The sequence below is a fragment of the Dysidea avara genome, chromosome 6, assembly GCF_963678975.1.
Source record: "Dysidea avara chromosome 6, odDysAvar1.4, whole genome shotgun sequence".
NCBI lineage: Eukaryota > Metazoa > Porifera > Demospongiae > Dictyoceratida > Dysideidae > Dysidea > Dysidea avara.
The window spans coordinates 40246388-40257863 of NC_089277.1; positions in this window are offsets into that span (position 1 = coordinate 40246388).

The window sequence follows — 11476 nt, forward strand, 5'->3', positions numbered from 1 at the left end:
TTCTCTGGCCAATTTGTACTTATGTTTTAACAAGTCATAAACAGTTAGATCACTTCGATGCTTATTAAATTTTTCTTGCAGCCGGATATATTCATTAATTGGTTTTACCAATAAACAAGGAAGTAACTCATTGATTTTCTTAGAACAATACGTTTCCTTGAAATCTTCAAGCCATTCTATTGCCTCAGGTGATTTTGTTGCATATGTAAGAGCTTCAAGTAGTCTAGTATCAAACCAGTTCCAATATTCAGATTGAGCCAGTAAGTCCAACAACTCATCCAGGTTACTGGTACGTTTTATCCTAGGTACTAATTTTCTTGGAAGATTACTCCCCAAAGTATTGATTCTTTGAACACAAGCTCATCGAAGCTGTGAGAAATTCTTAGTCTCCAAAATTCTTTCCACTACTGATGTTGTCCTTGAAAAAGCTGCTTCAATGTTTAAGCCCTTGGAGAACTTGACCAATCTTGTTTCATGCTGTGTGGCCTGATGAAGATTCTATATGTATCATATTGAAGAGTAATGAACACCTTAAAAGCATAGTACAATCATTTCGTTACAAAGTACATACAGTTTCCCCCTTGGGACCAAGACATGTTCAGATAATCAAAAAGTTCAGATAATCAAAGCTGAGGCAACAGGCTTGATTTTTTCACTTAGACATTGCTTCAGCCCAACAGGTGCCTTTTGGTATATTGCAGTATGTACAATGTACACATCATGGACTTACCTTTGTCCTCCTTTGTGTCCCATTTCTCTTTGCAGACAGCTCAAGGTGTTGATTTACAGTAGTGTGTGATGGCTTCCCTACGTTTGTAATGATAAGTATTCATAGTGACTAGGTTGATTACAGAGGTCCTTCTTTTACTGTTCTTTCATTTGTAATGCTGTGTAATGGGCTGGACATGTTGTGTAATGGGCTGAACGTGCTGTGTAATGGGCTGTGTAATGGGCTGAACGTGTGGGTTGAACGTGTTGTGTAATGGGCTGAACGTGCTGTGTAATGGGCTGAACGTGCTGTGTAATGGGCTGAACGTGCTGTGTAATGGGCTGAACGTGTTGTGTAATGGGCTGAACATAGCTGAAAAAATGAAATGTAATGTGATTCACTTTTCAGTATTTGATAGTTGGAGTGCACATTCAGACAACAAGTTTGTACCATTATTTCTTTTTGAAGCTGTATCATAGTCATGCTACACAAACAAGTACAAGGAATTTTAGGGAAAAGTAGTGAAACGAAGAAGGTATGCCTGTGGATAAACTAGTGGACATTTAATACCTACTTCAGTCTATACCCATGTCTAAATTACAGTGATTAAATGTTCACTAATATATCTGCTGGTATAGACAACCTCCCTTGTTTCCCTACTTTTTATTTCTATGATCCCTAATCAAACTTGAAATTCCTTGTGCAGTGCTCCCTCTATCGTCCGAACACTTGGTTGTCCGAACAGTAGAAATGACTGCTCTATTAGAGTACTTTGTCTAAGCTGTATGTTCTATTAGAGTATTTGAACAGGGCTCTGTATATAAATGAATGGGCTTGAAATTCACATCATGGCTGATACCAATAACCGATCCAATGTTTATGTTTACCAAAATTTCACACTACCTTAGCCATTATTGAGCTATGCTGTTCTGAGGGCATCAGTCAGTCAATCAGTCAGCTGAAAATTCCACTGAACAAAAGTTTTTACAATTTCACATCAACCTATCAGAAGCATTTCAAGTTGCACTGAAGTGGCACTGTTGAGCTGATTACACCTGACTACATGCCAAGAAGTGAGGCTGGCTTTTGGTGAGTATTGATTGTGGAGAAAGTGCAAACCACCATGAATATTGATCCCTAGTATACAGTTACTGTACTATCATACTGTATACACATCAGGGGCGTAGGAAGCATGGGTGCCATGGGTGCTTGGGCGCCCATAAATATTTCCAGTGACGTAACTAATGGGTGTCAGCCACTGTACTATAATTATATTACTGAAACGATCGAGATACTCTAATAGAGCAGTCAATGACTCTAATAAAGCAGTCACAGTATTCATTCAGAGAAGTTGTGTAGTCAACTATGTAGTTATAAATATTGATTTTGATTATCAGCAATAGAATATGTAGCCATTGCTATCAGCTTGTGACCTTTTTTTTTTGGTCTTCAGCTTTACCATTGGGCACCCATCACTTAATATATCTTCCTACGCCCCTGCACATAATCAAAGGTCCCTAATACAGTGGAACCCCTTGGGACCACAGGTGGTCCATATGTCTGAAAATTCCATATCTCTGAAATTGTATATAAGTAATAGCTAGACTTGAGACCACAGGGGTCTAAGTAATTTAGTAATCCTCAGGTCCTGTGTTGTGGTACCTGACCGAAGTGGTCTAACACTATTGACAGCTACTTGTAACAGAGAAATGTATCATTAATCAGTAGAAACATGCCATCAATCCACCCATAACGATAGTTACAGGTATAATTTTCAGGTGGCATTGAATAAAATGATAGTTATAGCTAATATGCCAGTGTATAGGGATTTTCCAACCGAGCTATGCTTTAATACCACCATTCATCTCTTGTTTCACTACTTTTTATCGCTTGGATCCCTACTTCATTTTTAAATTAATAATTTTTAATATACTAGTTCACTTATAACAGTAGTCTACTTTCATACATACGCTTTATGCATACCATTCATTTCTACAAGCACTCCATCTCCTGGTGGCAGGCGACTTCTCATCTACAATGGAGCACAGCTCACTGAGCTACCCACCTGGAATGTGTATTCCAATATGTTGGTGCAATAACATTGTGAAATGCACACGCCCAAATATCAAAACCGTACTGCGCTATGGCCACCATAGTATATGGAACGATAAAAGTAAGACAATAGTGCACATATTGTATGGCTATCAATATGCCAAAGGTTTCTTCTTAAGTGAATTTGAAGTGTTTCTGTGAAAGAAGTAGGGCCACATCAGGCAGGCAGTAGAAAATTCCATTGAATAATTTTAAAATTCTGTAGCATCTTGATGAAAACATTTCGAGTCAATCTCAAGGCATCTTTGGACTAGATTTTAACTGTCATGCCATCGTGAAGGGAGATTGAGGCAGCTTTTTGGGTGATATTTTCATGGGCCGTGTCTATCCCTACTATGCAGTACTATTGTACTGTATGATAAATTTGATCTTGGCAGTAATACGGTGAATTTGCCATGCATAATCAGCTTTAGTCCATATATAGGCGTAGCAACAGGATGGTAGGGACTTAGCTATAGGTCAGATACTCTAATAGAACAGTCAGAAACCTTAATGGCTCTGCCAACTACTGTGAGTGTAAATTTTCAAAATCAGAAACTTTGAATGGAACACAAAATAAATAAAACATTAATGAAAACTCAGTCAAGAGTACATACTGATCAGTCATGTGTGAAACATGTACTACTGCATACTGATCAGTCATGTGTGAAACATGTACTACTGCAGGTGCACACAGCAAGGATGGATCAAAGTATCACAGCTTAAGCTTTAAATAATAGTGACTGCAGAGAGATTATACTTTTACGATCAAGCTTATAGACCATATGCGATCTAGGGTGTTGTCTTGCAAAAAGTGTATACGGCTTTGAATTTCACGATGCTTTACAGGAAAAGGGAGGGCAAAAATTGAGGGTTCTATTGCAAAAGCCGTCCCTAAGTAGAATAAATCACCACGGTACAAGTATGTTGTATACTTTTACCTAGCAATTTACGTTAGCATAATATACTATCTTCCAGTGTGATTCCTTGGTATTAGCACTTTTAAAAGTTTTCCTAGCATAAACTGCATACAATCTTTTTGCATACAAAAATGGCGTCTTATTGTACACATGTGATTTGTATTGTTCTTTGTTTGAAATATTGGGTGGCTGGTGGCACATAGGTAAAAACGAAGCAGAATAGCCGCTTTGCTTTTTTAGTAATTGATAGTTGGGGCCGCATTCTTTTTTTATAATTTAGTTGTACAATCAGTTGGCACCTTTATTTTCTTTGATGTACTAGTGTATTTGTCAGTATGTTACAAAAATGTGAAAAAGAAAATAGCATTTGAGTAGGAATCATAGAAATAATTAATAGTTATACCACGGCTGTGAGGGATTTGCTGATATATACACCCAAAGCCTGAGGGCGCAGCCCAAGGGCTGCGGGTATATAATATCAGCAAATACCAAGCAGCCATGGTATAAGTGATATATATCACTTAGGGGGCACTCACCTAATAGGTGAAAGAATTACTGAGAACTCATCCCGTTTGTTTTATACAGTAGCATCTGAAGATTGATCGTGGTTTAATAGCATGGGCTAATAGCCATCAGAACGTTATCCATACGTTACAACGTCATTAATACATTACTATGCTTCAACACACAATATTAGAAAACTTGCGATTGTGGGATGAAGTTTATATTGTTAGCTATCATTTTTGTATAAGTTAAGCCAACTAACTTCGCTATTGGGACAGTAAATTATTATATTAAGTTAAGTACTTAGGACTGTAAGTTACTAACCTATTTCAACGTACAGTGGAACCTCTCTTATCCGGGCAGTCTGGTACATACTACTGTCCGTATCTCAGAAATGTCCGTAACTAAGAATAACATGCTATTATGCTAAAGTGGCTAATTTAAATACAAGTAATGTTGTTATTGCTATCAGTTAGTGCTATGCAGTTTAGTGGGCAGATGGGGAAGTCACTACAGAGCATTCATGGTCACTCCCCTGGGCTGTAAAAATGCATTATCACCTAGCAACCAAGTGGTAGTTATTAGTACAAGTTTAACCACAGGTTAAACAGTGTTAACTAGAAGGTTGTTTACATTCATATAGCTAGCACTGTTGATCTGGAAATATGAACAACAGTGCAGTCACGTGTACCAACATTAGTGTGGGCGGGATTTTAAAATAAGATTGAGGCGCCCGCCAACTGGTTACTTAGCAACGTTCAACAGACAAACCGTAGTGAGCTGGGAAGCTGCTTTTCAGTCAGGAATTACGGACCTTCCTACTTTTATTCGCCAGCAGAACGACTCCTGGACTTGGGTGGAGGCATTTACACTAGAAACAGCGCCGGGAGAGCGCAAACGCGGACCGAACTTGCGTTTGTTTCAGTACGTTACAGCATAGATAATAGAGTAATAGGGATAGGAAACGCAATAACGTGACGTCACAAAATACGTACATTTCTATTGGAATTCCGTGTAGTACGTCACGAACATACTCGTTACGCTTGCTGCGCTTGTATCAAAGAGAAACAAATTGTTGTAACGACAGAATTTTGTAACCAACGACTGTGAAACTTCGCTACAGTGAACTCAAGTAAGTAATCGAGGGAAATAGGATGGTACCAACCCTCAAGGAAGTTATACGCAAAATTAAAGGAGATTGAAAGTGAAAAAAACGGCCCAAAAATTACTTTAAACCACTTTACTTTCTTCGTAAATATATTCTATCCTTTTAACTGTGATAAACCTATTCCTTACCATTTAACAGAGGGAACCAGAGGAAATATCGGAGCAAAACAGGAACTGTTGCTTGAAGAAACGACTAAGTATCTTCAATTTTTAACCAAAAGTTTAAACCACCTTGCAGTACAACGCAACGGTAAAAGACTGTGTTGGTGACACGCCTAGCTTACCACAAGATTCGAAAGTGGAACCAGCTATAAAAGAAGCGGTATGGACGAGGCATGAAGTTACGATGAGCGAAAGTGTGACAGCGTGTAAGAATCACGGTTAATGCGATACGCTTTGTTACAAAATCTACGGTCTGAATTCTCTCGCCAAAATCTCTCACATAGGCCTAAATACTTACTGTAGTCTGTTGGATTACTATTTACGCTGCTTAGAACACTAATTCTCACAAAACTGTCTTGTCCTTTCAAGTCACGCGTAACGAAAATCAAACCGGAAATCGCTTGCGTTTCCTATCCCTATTACTCTATTATCTATGGTTACAGTACTCACGTAATTACCTTGCGTTTGTTACTCACGTAACTAACTCACAAGCCCACGGACGCCTAGGCAGGTAGTTAATATGGTGTATATTTGTTAGAGTTTGGCGTGGGTGCACGCTTGCCTACTGGAGGGTTCAATGTAGAAAATTGGGCGGCGCCTCAAGGGGCTAGCTACTTCGCATTGACTGTGACAAACTTTTGGACTCAGAAACATGGAAACTATACTTTCCTGATATTACAGTGGGAAACCAATGGATATTATATATTTTGCCGGAAGAAGATTCAAACGAGCACTCCGGCTGTGGTGGAAAGTAACGTTCAATTACAACTAGAATGGGATGTTCATAGCTACAGCATAATACTCGTATAAATGCTTTTCCAGCAATCTAGACTTCAGTTGCTATGCAAGACCAATCAGAGATGGATCAATTTATCATGCTACCAACTGCAGCTTACTCATATTACTGTTTCTGAAACTCCACTTGATTGAAGAGGAAGAAGGAATGAGAAAAGAACTTTGTGTACCACTGTCCATTGGAGGTGCGACTATTGTCTGGCTGTTCTCTTCTTTCTAACAAGATATTGTGTTTTTAAGAGGGTCAGTGCACTAGCTGTTCTTAGAATTACTGGTATATTGTGTACTATCTATTATTCAAGTGTTGGGTGTTACTCAAGTGGGACTTGGCACACTTGTGTGACCAGCATGCTTGCCATTAATATGTGTTACAGAAAAGGGACTGGCATGTTCGCCACCATATATGTTACTCAAAAGGATCAGGCACAAATGCCATTATGCATTGTTTACTGGATGTTACATAAGATGGACTGACATGCTTGCCATTGTGTGTTGTTCAATAGTGTGGCCCAGTTTTGCCATCTAACTGTGTGTTCAGCAGTGTTAGGCCCAGCCTTTGAAACTCAAACCTCCACTCAATCATAGTACTAGAAGTAATAGAAAGTCACCTCCACAGTCTGGATAACAGAAAATTCGGATAATTGCTGGCTGGATAATTGAGGGTCCACTGTATCTACAACACAACCCATGTTATATCATGATGTTCTCCTACACATTGTGTTGTTTGTATACCGTACAGCTGGTAATTTTCGATAGGTTTTTATTTTCGGATATTTCGAAGAGGCCCTTCTCTTCCGGTTGTTTTTCGAAATAAATTTCCCACTAGTGAAAGCAACCGTCCAACTTCCGGCGATTCGTTTGTGTATTCTTTGAGTTTTAGCTCAGTATTGCTGATGATAATGGGTAACCTGTATCATTACTGTACCAATAACCAGAAAACAGGTGATCCAGAATGGGAATTGATGCCGTCTGCTCTAGAATCTATGGTAGGATCAGGGGCGTACCGAGGGGGGGTTCCAGGGGTTTCAGGAAACCCCTTTCGATTTTACACACTAGCTACTTGAAACATTAAGAAATTGAAATTCAGGTTTCCAGAATCTGAAATCTGTCATGGAACAGGACACTTTTAAAACTTTTATCTTAGTTAAATAATAGTTTTTAACATGATAGCAACACTTATAGCATTGTTCTGAATCATAGTTATGATTTTAGGAATTTAGTGAAAAGGTCGAGATACTCTAATAGAGCAATCAGGTAATCAGTATAAACTACTCTAATATAACAGTCACTTAGCTGTAGTGGAAACCCCTTTTCAAAATTCCTGCGTACGCCCCTGAGGATAGCTACCTATGATCGAGCGTGATCGTGCCAATGAATTTACTCCACTTGAGACTCCCTCAGTCTTCTCTCCAGTGCACAGAAATGGGGATTATTCCATCAGTAAGTCAGTTTTCAGCAAACATTCAGTCACGTATCTTCATAATTTGTGACACGAATTTCTGTTTATTTTAAATCCATCCGGACTTCGAAATATGCACTCTTCGAAATTAAAATCTTTCGAAATTCAGATTTTGCTTCTTGTGCGAAAATTTCTGTTTCGAAAATAACCCGTTATACGGTATGTGATAGCTCGTCATCTTCAACTATGACAGCTCATTAACTGGTACACTTGCCGTTATGTATTACTCAAGTGGGATTGGAACATATATGTTGCTCAAGAGGGGCTGGCACGTTTGCCATTATGTGTTACTTATAAGAGACTGGTACACTTGCCATTATGTGTTACTTATAAGAGACTGGTACACTTGCCATTATGTGTTACTTATAAGAGACTGGTACACTTGCCATTATGTGTTACACAAGAGGGGCGGCACGCTTGCCATTATGTGTTACTTATAAGAGACCAATACACTTGCAATTATGTGTTACACAAGAGGGGCTGGCACGCTTGCCATTATGTGTTACTTATAAAAGACTGGTACACTTGTCATTATGTGTTACACAAGAGGGGCGGCACGCTTGCCATTATGTGTTACTTATAAGAGACCAATACACTTGCAATTATGTGTTACACAAGAGGGGCTGGCACGCTTGCCATTATGTGTTACTTATAAAAGACTGGTACACTTGTCATTATGTGTTACACAAGAGGGGCTGGCATGCTTGCCATTATGTGTTACTTATAAGAGGCCAGTACACTTGCCATTATGTGTTACACAAGAGAGGCTGGCACGCTTGCCATTATGTGTTACTTATAAGAGACTGGTACACTTGTCATTATGTGTTACACAAGAGGGGCTGGCACGCTTGCCATTATGTGTTACTTATAAGAGACTGGTACACTTGCCATTATGTGTTACACAAGAGAGGCTGGCATGCTTGCCATTATGTGTTACTTATAAGAGACTGGTACACTTGTCATTATGTGATACACAAGAGGGGCTGGCATGCTTGCCATTATGTGTTACTTATAAGAGACTGGTACACTTGCCATTATGTGTTACACAAGAGAGGCTGGCATGCTTGCCATTATGTGTTACTTATAAGAGACTGGTACACTTGTCATTATGTGTTACACAAGAGGGGCTGGCACGCTTGCCATTATGTGTTACTTCTAAGAGACTGGTACACTTGCCATTATGTGTTACTTCTAAAAGACTGGTACACTTGCCATTATGTGTTACTTCTAAAAGACTGGTACACTTGCCATTATGTGTTACTTCTAAAAGACTGGTACACTTGCCATTATGTGTTACTTCTAAAAGACTGGTACACTTGCCATTATGTGTTACTTCTAAAAGACTGGTACACTTGCCATTATGTGTTACTTCTAAGAGACTGGTACACTTGCCATTATGTGTTACTTCTAAAAGACTGGTACACTTGCCATTATGTGTTACTTCTAAAAGACTGGTACACTTGCCATTATGTGTTACTTATAAGAGACTGGTACACTTGCCATTATGTGTTACTTATAAGAGACTGGTACACTTGCCATTATGTGTTACTTCTAAAAGACTGGTACACTTGCCATTATGTGTTACTTCTAAAAGACTGGTACACTTGCCATTATGTGTTACTTCTAAAAGACTGGTACACTTGCCATTATGTGTTACTTCTAAAAGACTGGTACACTTGCCATTATGTGTTACTTCTAAAAGACTGGTACACTTGCCATTATGTGTTACTTATAAGAGACTGGTACACTTGCCATTATGTGTTACTTCTAAAAGACTGGTACACTTGCCATTATGTGTTACTTCTAAAAGACTGGTACACTTGCCATTATGTGTTACTTCTAAAAGACTGGTACACTTGCCATTATGTGTTACTTCTAAAAGACTGGTACACTTGCCATTATGTGTTACTTCTAAAAGACTGGTACACTTGCCATTATGTGTTACTTCTAAGAGACTGGTACACTTGCCATTATGTGTTACTTCTAAAAGACTGGTACACTTGCCATTATGTGTTACTTCTAAAAGACTGGTACACTTGCCATTATGTGTTACTTCTAAAAGACTGGTACACTTGCCATTATGTGTTACTTATAAGAGACTGGTACACTTGCCATTATGTGTTACTTCTAAAAGACTGGTACACTTGCCATTATGTGTTACTTCTAAAAGACTGGTACACTTGCCATTATGTGTTACTTATAAGAGACTGGTACACTTGCCATTATGTGTTACTTCTAAAAGACTGGTACACTTGCCATTATGTGTTACTTCTAAAAGACTGGTACACTTGCCATTATGTGATACACAAGAGGGGCTGGCACGCTTGCCATTATGTGTTACTTATAAGAGGCCAGTACACTTGCAATTATGTGTCACTCAAGAGGGACTGGCTTGCTTGCCATTATGTGTTACACAAGATAGGCTGGCATGCTTACCATTATGTGTTACTTATTTAAGAGACTGGTACATTTGCCGTTATAGGTTACACAAGGACTGGCACACTTGCCATTATGTGTTACTCAAGAGGGACTGGCACACTTGTCATTATGTGTTGCTTATAAAAGACTGATACACTTGCCTTTATGTGTTACACAAGAGGGAGTCAGCATGAGGGACTGGCACACTGGCCAGCATGCTTTACTCATGAGGGTGACTGGCATGTTTACCAGTATGTGTTACTCAGCTTGTCTACCATTATGCATTACTCAACTGGCATGCTTTCTATTAGGTGTTGTTTAAGTGGATCATGTGTGCTTGCTATTATACATTTTTGGCATGCTTGCAATGTGTTGCTCAACAGGCTGGCATACGTATGCTTGCCAACTATATAAGATGCTGTGTGGTAGTAACAGTGATAGGAGTATCTTTCTTCTTAAAAACAGAGTTACTGGCATGTTTACTGGAAAGGAAAGCAAAAGTTTCTAGTCCAGTTGATGACTGTCACTCAGTTGCAATAATCCATCATATCATTTTTTCTGCAAATGTTATCTACACAGAAATTTTGTTGGCTCCACCTTGTACTTATCTCATATCACAAATAGTGGTACTCATGTATGTGAGAGTTCATTATCTTCAATCACTGACAAGCCATTAAGTATAAGGATACTCTTCATCATGTTTATTTTATTACATTATACACCTTATGTGTGGTGATACTGGATCCTGCAGCTGTGTTCTACACTCTTCATAAGCTAATCACTATCATGCAGTCCTTAGAAGGAGAAAGGGGCCTTATGTTCCACCCCTTTTAGGGTTGTGATCATCATTAAGGCTGTCCACTCTCTCTAATGTATTGTGTAGATAGTTGTTTTGTGTTTATACATACACAGTATGTACTTCCCAGCAATCAATTCACTTATCTCACACCTTCTTGGTATATATACAATGATTTACCGAGACAATGCTGTTGGATTTTGATCACATACTGATTGATGGCAACAGGCAATTTCACTATGATTCTATTTGTGATAAAGCTTTGGAAGTTTTAGTATGGATTGTAGAATTTGCACACGTGATCACAACATTGTCATGCTCTTAAAGACCCTATGTTCATTGTTATAATGAAAGCAATTACAGCTTGTCGCTATCATAATTTATTAAACCATTCTTTAACTTAAGCTCCACCAGGGCCGTATATAGCCAGACTTTTACCTGGGTAGGTTCTTTAG